Below are 12474 nucleotides of genomic sequence, written 5' to 3'. Positions count from 1 at the left end.
CATGGGATGATGGGGGAAATTGATTGAGATGGCCTACGGTTATTGAAAATGCTAATGCATGTAACAATAAAACAGTTACCATGTATTCCATATACATGGGAGCTCAATTATTTGAGGGCGGGGATACAAACATTGATATCACATCACACATCATTGCTGGTATTAATACTATTGTCAATCTCAACAGCTACCTACCCAAACATCATTAATAAATAAATTTTATGAACAAGATTACGAAAGGCCCAATGAACACTAACTCTTAATATTAATAGTTAAAATGTTGGTTATCAATATTGTGACGGAATAAGATCATAGAGCATCTTTCATCCACAAATAAAATGAATAAAATGAAAGTAAAAAGTGTAACTATCGGTATCCCAGCTATTACCATGTGCTGTTGAATTATGTATTTGGTTTCTGGCATTATTTGGTTCAATTTTACATGTGTTAGTTATCTAGGAGAACTAAAATGACTAGCAGCTTTTCATACATTGGTATGGAATATGATATTAAATTTGCCAGTATTTTTTTAGAGAAGAGAATCCTTAGTAATCTGAGAGAACTGAGTACTTACTAAAAACAACAAAGAATGGCATAGGATTAACACACAGAAAAAAAAAAAACAATTCAGGACTTATCAGAAACATCTGAAAATACTGTTTTGGGTCAGAACAATTTTAAAAGCATGTTTAGACAGGAAAGAAATTGTGAGGTTTAATTCCTGGGGGTAGCACTAAGAGGAAGGTAGTCTTCAAGCTCCTTCATTGGTGCATGCTGTTTGCTTCTTTGTTTTTGAAGTAATGAATATATAATGAGTTCCCATAGGAATTAAACTTCACAACTTCTTCCAGAATTCCCAGATGTAAGTATCACTCCTAAATTATAATCCAAATTTGATAAAACAACATAAAATTATTGTGAATGCAATCAAATAGGGTGAGTGGTTTGTATTTTAGCTTTTACATACTTATAATGAAAAACACTAAAGTACCAGAGGGAAGGTAGTGTAAATAAACAGAAGCATTCAAACATAAATGTATATTCTAACTCTGCTATATACTGGTTGTGTTTTTAGGCAGGTGACTTAACTTCTGATCAAGAGACTTAATTTTCTCATCCATCAAGTAGGAAGAAAAGTATCTATATGTTGGAATTGTTGAGATATTTAGAAATCATTGAATGCACTGATTGGTAAATTAGAGATGATCAAAACAGATTTTTATTCATCTTTAAGATTATATTATTATCTTCATTCATCATGTTATATCGCCTCCTTGTCCATGCTAAAAGCCATTTACTTCCAATGTTTGTGATTATATGTAACACAAATATAACTCTTATTGATAAATAAGATAAGTAGACAATAAGTTTAGAGTGAGTAGTTGTTAGCCATTCTTCTAAGTGTCACTGTGCAAGGCAGACTACATTATAAAGCTTTTGATGTAGAAGTGGTGGAGACAGAGAGCAACTAAAACAGCATCCAAACATAGATAAATAGATATTTGAGAAAATATCAGTGATACAGTTTGAGAAAAACAGGGTGGCCTGTTAGAAAGTGACAAGATTGCAATTAAGCTGTTAGTTACAGCTGCAGTCTCATATGAAGGTTCAGTTGGGGTGGGGGGAGTAATCTGCTTAGTGGCTCACTCAAGTGATGTTGCAGGCCTGGTCCTGTACCACATGAACCTCTCCACAGGGCTGCCTCATGCCATGGTGCCTGGCTTCTTCAGAGCAAAGGATCTAAGGTAGATGGGGAGAGAGATTCCATGTAAGTTGGAAGCCACGGTACTTTTACTTATTTTATTTTATCATATTTCATTTTATTTTGAGACAGGGTCTTGCTCTGTCACTCAAGCTGGAGTAAAGTAGTGATTATGACTCACTGCAGCTTCAAACTCCTGGGCTCAAGTGATCCTCCCACCTCTGCCTCCTCCCAGCTGGGACCACAGGTGTGTCCCACCATGCCCAGCTAACTTTTAAAAAGTTTTTGTAGAGATAGGGTCTCAGTATGTTGTGCAGACTGTTCTCAAACTCCTGGTCTCAAGCAATCCTCCCTCCTTGGCCACCTAAAATGTTGAGATTATAGGCATGAACCACCATGCCCAGCCTACAGTGCTTTTATAATGTAATCTTGGAAGGAACATTTCCTTGCTTCTGCCATATTCTATTCATTAGAAGCAAGTCAAAAAGTGCAGCCCTTACTCAGGTGGAGCAGATTTCAGAAAGACATGAATGCTACTAGGAAGGGATTATTGAGTGCCCTCGAAGAGGCTGCCTGCCTCAGATAGCCGTAGGTACCTCAAATGCAATATGTCCAAAATGGAATTTATCAACTGACTGTTGAATCAACTCTACATCCTTGGTTCTTGACTTCCATCACATCTGTCATCATTTATGTACACTGTGTCCCAAGCTAGAAGTTTACAGGTCATTACTAATGCCTTTCACACTTTCCTCTATATTTAATGGGTTATCAAATGCTTTCACTTCAGAAATGTCTCCTAATTCCGGATTCTCATCTTCAGGTACTCAGTAATGTAATCGACTATTTCCTTAAGCTATTGAGGTTGTCTTTATTATGCTTCTCTTCATCCAATTTCTATTCGCTTTAATTAGAATAATTTCTCTCAAACAAAATATATTCATGGATTCTGTTGCGTAAAGGCTTCCATTGTTTCTACTGCCTATAAAATTAAATCCATTAGCTTTATTTTGGCATATCAAGCCCTTTATAATATGGCCCAAAGCAAAGTTTCTAGGCCTACTACCCAATCTTATCATTCAGCATTGAAATAGTCTCTCGGCATGCCCTCACGTGATGTGTACAGGCCCAGCCTGATTTATTTTCCATCTTCTTTCTTACCGACCATGCCTCAATCAGTGCTTCATTAGGAAGCTTTTTCCAGGCTTCCATATTCATCATAAGTCATGCAATTCCCCAGGTTCCAGTACATTTCTATAATGTCATGCAGCTCCTTGAATTATCAGCTTCATTTTTTCTATTTCTATGCTATGCTTTTAGAATAACTTCCGAGCAATATTAATCTTGAATTCAAAGTTGTGAACAGAATAGTATAATGATTGACAATAAATACTGAGTGAATAAACAATTCCTTGTTTAAGTTATTGTGTGTAATTGCACTGTATCTTTGAAAGGAAATATTTAAACTACAGAAGATCCAAAGAAGGGCTATGAACAAGTAAACATTTGATTATGGTTTCTATTAAGGACTCACATATGTAAATCTAAAGAAATTATATGAATATTTAACACTTGTTGAGATAACATCATTTGCTAAGCACTGTTTCAAGTGCATTATATTTATTAATTTACATAATCCTCACAATAACTATACAAATAAGATACTTTTATTACTCTTATTTTATGGATGAAGATGCTAAGACCCAGAGATTTTTGATAATTTTTCCAAGGTCACTCAGTAGTAAGTGGTGAAGTTGCTTCTTAGGCCTGTCAATGTAGATCCAGATACTCTGTATTACTCTAGAAGGAAAATGGTTTCCAAAGATGCATCCAAATCAAGATGACATAAATTGACAAAAGTTAAAAAGTAAAATGAATCCAAATCAAGATGACATAAATTGACAAAGGTTAAAAAGTAAAATGAGCAAAGACTAAAAGTCAAAAGACTAATTAGGATAAATGGATGAAATTATATTTGTGAACCAAGAGGATCAGAATTTACAATATCATAAAAAAGTATTTTAAAACATTTTCCCTCTAAATACCAGGAAGAATTTTGGCAGCTTACCAGAGTTTAAAGAGGAAAAGAACTCTTATTATTATAAATAGTGGGAAGTGCATTTCTGGAAGCCAAGACATCAGATGATCCAAGTAAAAAGTATAAGTAGTGTCTGATGTGCAGAAGAATTCATGGATCTTGGCCGGGTACAGTGGTTCACACTTGTAATCCCAGCAATTTGGGAGGCCGAGGCAGGCGAATCAACTGAGGTCAGGAGTTTGAGACCAGCCTGGCCAACATAGTGAAACCCTTTCTCTAATAGAAATACAAAATTAGCTGGATGTGGTGGTGCATGCCTATATTCCCAGCTACTCAGGAGGCCAAGGCAAGAGAATCACTTGAACCTGGGAGGCAGAGGTTGCAGTGAGCCGAGATCGCGCCACTGCACTCCAGCCTGAGGGACAGAGCGAAACACCATCTCTAAATAAATAAATAAATAGAATAGAATAGAATAGAATAGAATAGAATAGAATAGAATAGAATAGAATAGAATAGAATAGAATAGAATAGAATAGAATAGAATACATGGTTCTCTTACAGACTATTCCAGAATGTTCTTAATTGCTGTGAGATAGGGATGGTGGGTATCCAGGCAACCTCCACCAACAGGGTCCTGGATAGCTCAGAGGAAGAGCATTCATATTGTATGAAGCCATAGAACATCTTTCAGAAGGGCAGTTATTATTAATTTTTTGGAGGAGTTCTATCAAAAATACATAATATAGTCCATAATAGTAGGCTCATCTGTACTAGCTAAAGAATGTATTAGCATGGATAACTTTTTAAGATATAATGGTAAATGAAAAACCTGGGACCACAAGCACAGACCACCATGCCTGGCTGATTTTTGTATTTTTTATAGAAATGGGGTTTCACCATGTTGGCCAGGGTGGTCTGAAACTCCTGGCCTTAAGTGATCTGCCCGCCTCAGCCTCCTAAAGTGCTGGGATTACAGGCATGCGTCACCATGGTCGGCCACATTGTCAACTTTATCATTGCTTGTTATATTATTTGTTTTCTGTTTGAAAGATTTCTTAATATAAATATTTAAAAGTAAAGGCATTATGAATACAATAACATGACAATCCCATATGTATTTCTGTCTTTAATTTCAAGATTTCCTTGGAAATTGGCAAATAAACTTTCTGATCAGATGTCAAAGAATTATAAGCTAAATTCCAAAATAAAGAGTTTTACATTGTATTTTAAAATATAAACTTATTAAGCAAAATAGAATTTAACATCTCAAATTTTACTAATATTCATCAATTATAATTATCAGTGGATGTATTCTAAGTAAACTTAGTTGTTATTTTGAAAAATAATGCCATTCTCAATTTTATAGAGTATCTTTACAAGAAAGCATGCATTTCCCAAGTCCATTAAAAATAAATGTATTACCAGGGCAGTAAAAAAAATATAGGATTGCCTCTTCTTTTTGGCTATTTTCTTCATTTAATTATTTTCTAGTTTTATTTTTTACTTTTAAAAGTACTTGAAAGAGTAGACACCAAATATCCAGTGTAAAACTTTAGAATAAAATAAAAATGGTATAACCCACACTGTGAGCTTATTACTTTCTACACATTTGACTTAACTTTTTATTGGCATGACAATTTCAATCCAATGCATAACCAGAAGAAATAAACACGATATGTTACTAGCAGTAAACAGAGGGATTAAACATATGAGCTTAAAATTTTTTAGCACATATGAGTTGGAAATTAAAGAGACTGAAATATATTTTTATAATAAGATCAAATTACTTAAACCAGAGTCAATAACTGTTATACTATAAACAAATACAATCATTTATTTGTAGCTTTGTAAATTCTTTTATGTCAATGCTAATTTTACTGATGACTGTTTAGGGCTTATGAGGACTCCTCAGGTTATATGATTAATAACTAAATATGACCACAGGTTATGGTATCAAAGCATCAATTTGATTTAAAAAATAGGCTCCCCATAAATATTTTAATATATGGAAGTATTTCTGGGAGTGTAGAAGGACAATATGTCAATTTTCAGAAGGCATAAAAGCCACAAAATATTTGGAAACTAGTTTGCTCTTGTTACAGAAAAGTGTGTGACTGTGTGTGTGTGTGTGTGTGTGTGTGTGTGTGTGTGTGTGAATAAACGGGTAAAATATGAATGTCTCTATTTTGTAATAAATATTGCTTCTGTATGTTTTAGATGAGTGCTTTCATTCTGATACAGTCATTTTGTTAGTAGTCTCCATCTATTAAGTAAGAGAAAATTGAATCTCTTCTCTGTTATGTGGATGAAGATGGTGACTGCAATCAATTTCTGAGTTCAATTTTAAATATGCAAATTTAACCTTTTATAAATTGCTCTTACTTTACATATAGGGACATTTATAACAATACATCCAACAGTCTACAAATTAATGTCAAATAATGAAGCAAGCTCCAAATTGTGTGACTGCCACCAGTTGACTGGGTGGCATATGGCAAGTCACTTAACCTCTGAGACCTTAATTTTCCTATTTGCAATGCTAAGGAGTGGTGCTAGAGTTCCATGTCTATGCTTCTACTAATTTTAGATGCATTTCTTAAAACTGATATTTTCAAGAGTAATGTAAAAACATTATTAAATTCTTGTCATCTTGCCAGAACAAGAATATCTTTTCTATCTATACATTTTATCTCTACTTGTTTTAATAAAGCCCATCTGCCATCTGATTTATTTATTAAATAAACTCATCTGAGAATCAATTTTATTTTACCTAATAGATAGAGCCTGTGCATAACATGATTATAAATTGTGAAAAAAATGGAACTCTAGTCCAAAAGACATAGGAAAAGGATTGGCCAGAAAATAGGTACATTCATATTGTATTTATTATTTCTTTTTTTCTTTATTCTCTCTCTCTCATACACACAACCACTCCCCATTAAAGCAAACTTTAATTGTAAATATAGTAAATACCCAAGTGAAGCTAAAACATTTTGTATGTTATATATCTAAAGGATTAGTTTAAATATTTGTTTCAACCTAGTGCTAACATTTATGCTCTCTTTTTTTCCTCCCTAAAAGAACGAACAAAATATTTTTTAGGCAATGAATAGATAATTTCATCATGTTGCAAAGTCCTTTAATTCATGGCATTTTATGGTTCTTGGTTTTCAAATGAAGACTTTTTAAAACAATAACCAAAAGGATATACAACTTTCCCTATGCCTTCATAAATTTCCATTGCACAATATAAAATTAAAATCGTGTTGAGATAGAGTGACTTCCATTTTGGAGAATATGGTATCCTTATATCATGTACACCCCAGTGTCATTTGCTTTTGTAGTGAAAGAGAAGCTAAAATATATTGACTTCAGGCATTTTTGATAGAAAATACACTCATAAAGATAACAGTAACTAAGGCAGAGGATAAAAAGAATCATACTTGTGATACTTAATAGCATTTTAGTTATTTTAAAAACTGATGGTGATCTTACTGCAAGCATCTCTACATGGCAGTCTCAGGAAATCTCGTTAATGTGTTAGCCCCTTTATTTTGCTGGTGAATTTGTTGACAGAAAGTAATTGGGTCACTGTATTGAAATGCCCCATGTAAGCTCAGAATTCTCTGTGTTGGTTGGCATGACAACCATAGTGGTCGATTAAACATGCTCAGAAATTGGGAACCTGGGCTTCTCAGAAGCTGTTAACTAGATGGGGAATAAAAAACTGTGTAGATAATGGCAAATTGGGCAGAAATTTCTAAGAATTGCCTTGAATGTGCTATTACACATTTATTTATGTAGTGCTAACAAGATAAATGTATGTGTAAAAAGCTAGATATTTAAAAATTCACTTAGATGATTACGAAATACAGTTTTGATTTGATGTGTATTTTAATAAGAAAAGGTTGAAACAGCCTTACAGTATTAAGGATGTTATTAGAGATAATTCTGATATTACTCAGAACAAATATATTTGCTATCAATGGCAATTTCTATTTAGCTCTTTCTCCTTGTAAATGATTCTGTGAGGTGCCTGGAAGATGATATCCGCAGATGGCATACAAAGGCACATTGGCACACAGGAACAGCCTTTGCTGGCCAGTTCTGCCATAGCCAAATTTAGGGAGCAGGAAGATGGTAAAAAGACAAATCATTAAGGAGAGAAATTGAGAGTTGGTTTGATGGTATGACTCACTAATATCTTTTTTCTTCTATATTTTAACTCCCTTCCTTTGGCCGGTAGATAACTGTTAACATCAAGACAAAATTTGGAGATAGAAAATTAAAGCAAGTTATCATGTCCTAGGACATAATTCATGTTTTTTTTTTGTTATTCATGTTCCCTGATTTCTTATACCTCAGAAGACATTTAGGCTAGGAGAAGGAATTGACTTTCTAGGAAGTATTATTTTTTAAAATCAGCCTGCTTTTATCAGGATAATAAAATAATAAAAACAAGATAAAGTGAACATAATGGATTTACAGCTTCTGCAATGAGTTTAGTTGCCAAGACAATCAATATGTGAGATCAATGAAGGGGACATGTTTTAATTTTATTATTTCTTATTAGTATGCTGGTATTAAAATTCAAACATGGATGTTTTGATTAATCAAGAAGCTGAATATGGATATCAACTATAAAAATAAATATTTTAAATAGACCACATTTATTCCAAAAGTCTATTGTTGAAATAAATCTTAAAAATCATTATTCATTATGGCACTTTAAAAAAGAAGACGTATTAAAGATCATCTTTGTTCTGCAAAAGTAAATTAACTGTGTAAGATTAGGAACTAATTAGTGATAGAACTGGGCCTAAAACCCTGCTGGCCTCATTCAAATGCAGACTCTTTTTACAGCACCATGGTGTCTTCTAATCCCACTACCAAGCACACTGTGGTCAAAACACGTTAACTTCCTACTTCCAGGAGATGTTCATTTAGTGTAAATGAAACCAGCAGTGTTTTATTTTCATATTCCTCATTTTCTTTCTTTATCATAATTCCTTGTATGGAGCTATGGCTCTAATTTATTACATTATGAACCAGTTTTTGTTTGCTTAAATTTTTAGATAGCCTTATTAATGTCTTCATTCTATTTATATGTCTGATTTGTTCATTAAGAACTATTAAAGGGTGGATAGGTTTAAGTATTTGCCCATCATTGGCTGGTATTTTAAAATTTACTTCTGAAACAAAATCCACTTCTGAAATTCCCCTGTAACACTATAGATGCATGATTCTGTAAAATTTTCATTTTCTGCTATGCAAATAATTAACAGTAATAAAATCTAGTTTCAGTTTAGTTTATAACTGTCTCTTACATTAAATTTTCTAGGTTTGGGGATAAGGGTTTTGTCTGTGTTGTATTTGCATCTGTATGATTCTTTGATTGCTTTGATTAAAGCTTTTCAAGTATTGGGATTCAAAACTGTTATTTAAAAAAATCAGTAGTCTGTATATTTCTACTTTTATTTCTATTAATAAAACAGACTGAATATACCTTGCCAATTTAAAGAAATTTCTTTGAGAAACAACTGACTGTTTTCCTTGATTTCAGGATTGAAAATACATGTATCTCTTACTGTTCCTTTTGTTTTTCTTGACATATCAGTTAAAAATCTTTGCTTTCATCCTCCTTTGTTTATTCTTTAAATCTATTTTCAGACATTTCTCCTTTTCCTTTCTGTTGTTTGGTCTCTTCTCTGTCTTGCTCTTCCCTATTCAGACACATCCTCTCTCTCCCCTTTCCATTTGCTTTGACTAGACTAACACATATTAATGAATATCCACAAAGGGACAAAAAGAGGCTGGAGGAGCAGGGTGAGGTGGAGAAGTGAGGTGCTAGCAAAATCAAATCTGAAATAAAGGATGAGAAGAGTGTAGATGGAAAAAATGGAAAAAATGGGGAAGAAAAGATGAAACAATGGAAAAGTGTAATTTTCATAACTTAAAACTTCAGAGTATATATGTATGACTTTTTTCGTCTTCATGAGATTGATTTGTTCATTCATTCAACATTTAATAAATATATAACAAGCACCCAGTGTGGGCCAGCTGTAATCAAATTGCTGGGAAGACAGCAATTAAAAACAAGCTAACAAGCCAAAACCAGCCTTCATGGAGCCTATATTCTGGTAGGTAAAGCTGTCATTTTAAAATGGTGCTTTATATTGTTTGTGAATATTCTTGTTTCAGAAGTGAGAGCAAAAGGAACAGATTTTTCAAAGAAAATTATGTCTTGCATATATTAAATTTGTCTGACTAGGAAGAGTTATGTCAGTAAAGCAATTAGATATATGGGTTGTGATTTGGGGAAAAAAAGCTGAATTAGAAATCTGTACTTGTAAATCATCAACAAGTATGCAATCATTGGTGATGTTGATACTGATGAAATCAACCTAAAGGTGGAACAAAAAGGACCAAAAATAGTGACTTAAAAAAACAATTTAGAAAAATCTCAGAACACGAAACAGAATGTTAAATTGTCACAGGAGAGAGCTTATGCCCTTGAATCAAGGGAAAATAGAGTTCACGGGGAGCCAGTGGCCGGCAACGTCACACTTTTATGACAGACCTGGAAGGTAAGGTCAAGGGTGACTTTGGTGGGAGTATTATCAGTGAAACTATTGAGAAAATCATTTCTGCTTTGTTCTCTGTAGTGCATGCCTCATTAAATACATTATTAAAGCTTTAAGATGAATTTTATTAATTGGCATGTCACATCCAATGAAAAGGATGCTAGTTTTTTGTGTTGTTTGATCTTTCACAAGGATTTGAACAGTCATATGTATCAAGGGTAAAAAACAAAAACAACAACAAAAAAAGAACAGAGGGAGAAATAGAAAAACAAAGGAAAACAAACAAACAAACACCGAGATTATAGGCTAAAGGAAAACTCACAGAGGGAGGTCAATTGGGGGAGGGAATGCCGTCCAGCAAGTGGCTGGAAAGGTTAATAAACACTTTCAAAGAAGACCACAGATATTTTTCTTTCTCTTTAAAGAATAAAGTTTAGCCTTGTTCCTCGAACTCAAAGAAAGAAAGTTTGGGTAAGTCTCATTTTGTATGTGCTCGGTTTTACACTTCTGTTGGAGAAAGAATTGTGGTGAAATTAGTCTGGAGGTTTTGTGCAGAATGGATTAGAGAGTGAGACTGGAGGTGGATGATGATAGAGGCCAGACCAAGGGAAAAGCCATAGAATGAAAGGGTGCAACTGACTCAAGGGAACATGGACAAGAAGAACTGATAAGGCACACATATCGTATTAGTTCTGAGGGAGAAGGGAACGTCTAGACTCAAGGTGCTTTCATGTGCTTGAGTGATAAAGAGAATAGAGAAACAGGAACGGCAGGAGAAGGTGCTGGGTAAAGGAAAAAATGTCTTATTTTAGACATTTTGAGTTTGAAGTGACACTAAGACACCATATGGGGATGAAAATAGACAATCAGAAGTGAGGGACTGAAATAAGTAGAGAGGGCAAAGGTTCAGCACGGGAGCTTTGTAGATGCCCAAATTGATGTAATTGGAGGGAGCAGAGTCAGAAAAAGGGAGAGAAGAAGGGTAATTTGGATCAAATGCTGCCTGCTAACTGAATACCTGCTATTCATTTTTCAAAAAAAAAAAAAAAAAACAAACCTTTCCTGACCTTCAAAAAAGATGGTGTTATTTGTAAGTGTCTCTACCTGAGATTTTAAACATTCTCAATTCGTGGTGTTTGTAGTGTCCCAGTAATTTCTCCTCATGGTGTCTCCAAGTCAAAAGAAACACCTAGCACTTTTAAGTTAATGGATGTCACTGTGTTTTCTGTTGAAAGTTTAAAATATCCAGCAATATCCTGTGAGTTTGCTGCCACTCTGTGAGATGCCTTGGGTCACAGCTTGGAAACTATAGGTTTATGCGATGCTCTCTCATATTTTTTTTTTCTTTTTTCTCTATCGAAGTGTTTATGGCACGCTATTATAATTGCTTCTGTAATTATCTGTCTTTCTGATTGGACTGAGTCTGCAAACTACACAAGGAAAGAACCATTTCCATCTTGTTCCTCATTGACTCCGCCTTGCCCAGCCATGGTGATTGGCTTGTGGCATGTGTTCTGTAACTAGCTGTTGAATTAATCCCAGTTATGAGGGGAGTAATCTTATTTGTCTTTATATACAGTGCTGATTTATCTGCATCTATTTTTCAAACCCTAGATTATTTTCTGGCATATTTCTTTTAGTAGAATTATTCTAATGATCTATGTGAAATCTGTTGACAACATATGAGTAGTATGAATGCAAATGCTAAAAAAGGGGTTTCTTCTTTAGTTCTGCCTAAGAGGGGAAAGGGTTTAAAAGAACAATCAGTTTGGGTAACTGTTAAGGGTGATTTAGAGGAGATGAGAATAATAATTATAACAATAGTTAATGTTAGTATAATGTGGTTACTAATTCTATTCTCCCAACAGCTGTAGGAGTCATGATGCGTAACAAAATACCGCAAAGTTAGTAGCTTAAGACATTCATTTATCATTTTTCACAGTTGTGTAGGTTGTCTGATTCATTCTTCTGTTCTATGTGATGCTGGCTGCAAGATGCTGGGACATCTGCAGTCTCCTCAGAGCTTGATTGGGCTGGAATGTCTAAGAGGTCTCAGTTGATGCTGGGTGATGGCTGTGAGCTTAGCTGAGACTCTGCGCCAGAATTCCCAGGTGTGGCCTCTGCATGGAATTTGAACTTTTCATAGCATG

At 34.3% G+C, this 12474-nt stretch overlaps 1 protein-coding gene and 1 long non-coding RNA gene across 5 annotated transcripts in view; one reads left to right on the top strand and one right to left on the bottom strand.

The window, feature by feature from the left end:
* LOC109026607 (uncharacterized) overlaps positions 1-7362 on the bottom strand; it is a 40342-nt gene extending 32980 nt beyond the window's left edge. The window contains exons 1-2 of the long non-coding RNA XR_008679317.2: positions 7236-7362; positions 1648-1740 (exon numbers count right to left, since the gene is read on the bottom strand). This is a non-coding gene — a long non-coding RNA (uncharacterized lncRNA). The remainder of the gene's footprint in view (positions 1-1647; positions 1741-7235) is intronic.
* GPM6A (glycoprotein M6A) overlaps positions 1-12474 on the top strand; it is a 369539-nt gene that overhangs the window by 204302 nt on the left and 152763 nt on the right. The gene's annotated exons all lie outside the window — the stretch shown is intronic.

The sequence above is a fragment of the Gorilla gorilla genome, chromosome 3 (assembly GCF_029281585.2).
Source record: "Gorilla gorilla gorilla isolate KB3781 chromosome 3, NHGRI_mGorGor1-v2.1_pri, whole genome shotgun sequence".
NCBI lineage: Eukaryota > Metazoa > Chordata > Mammalia > Primates > Hominidae > Gorilla > Gorilla gorilla.
Note: the sequence above shows the minus strand (reverse complement) of the source record. Positions and strands in the feature narration are given on the sequence as shown.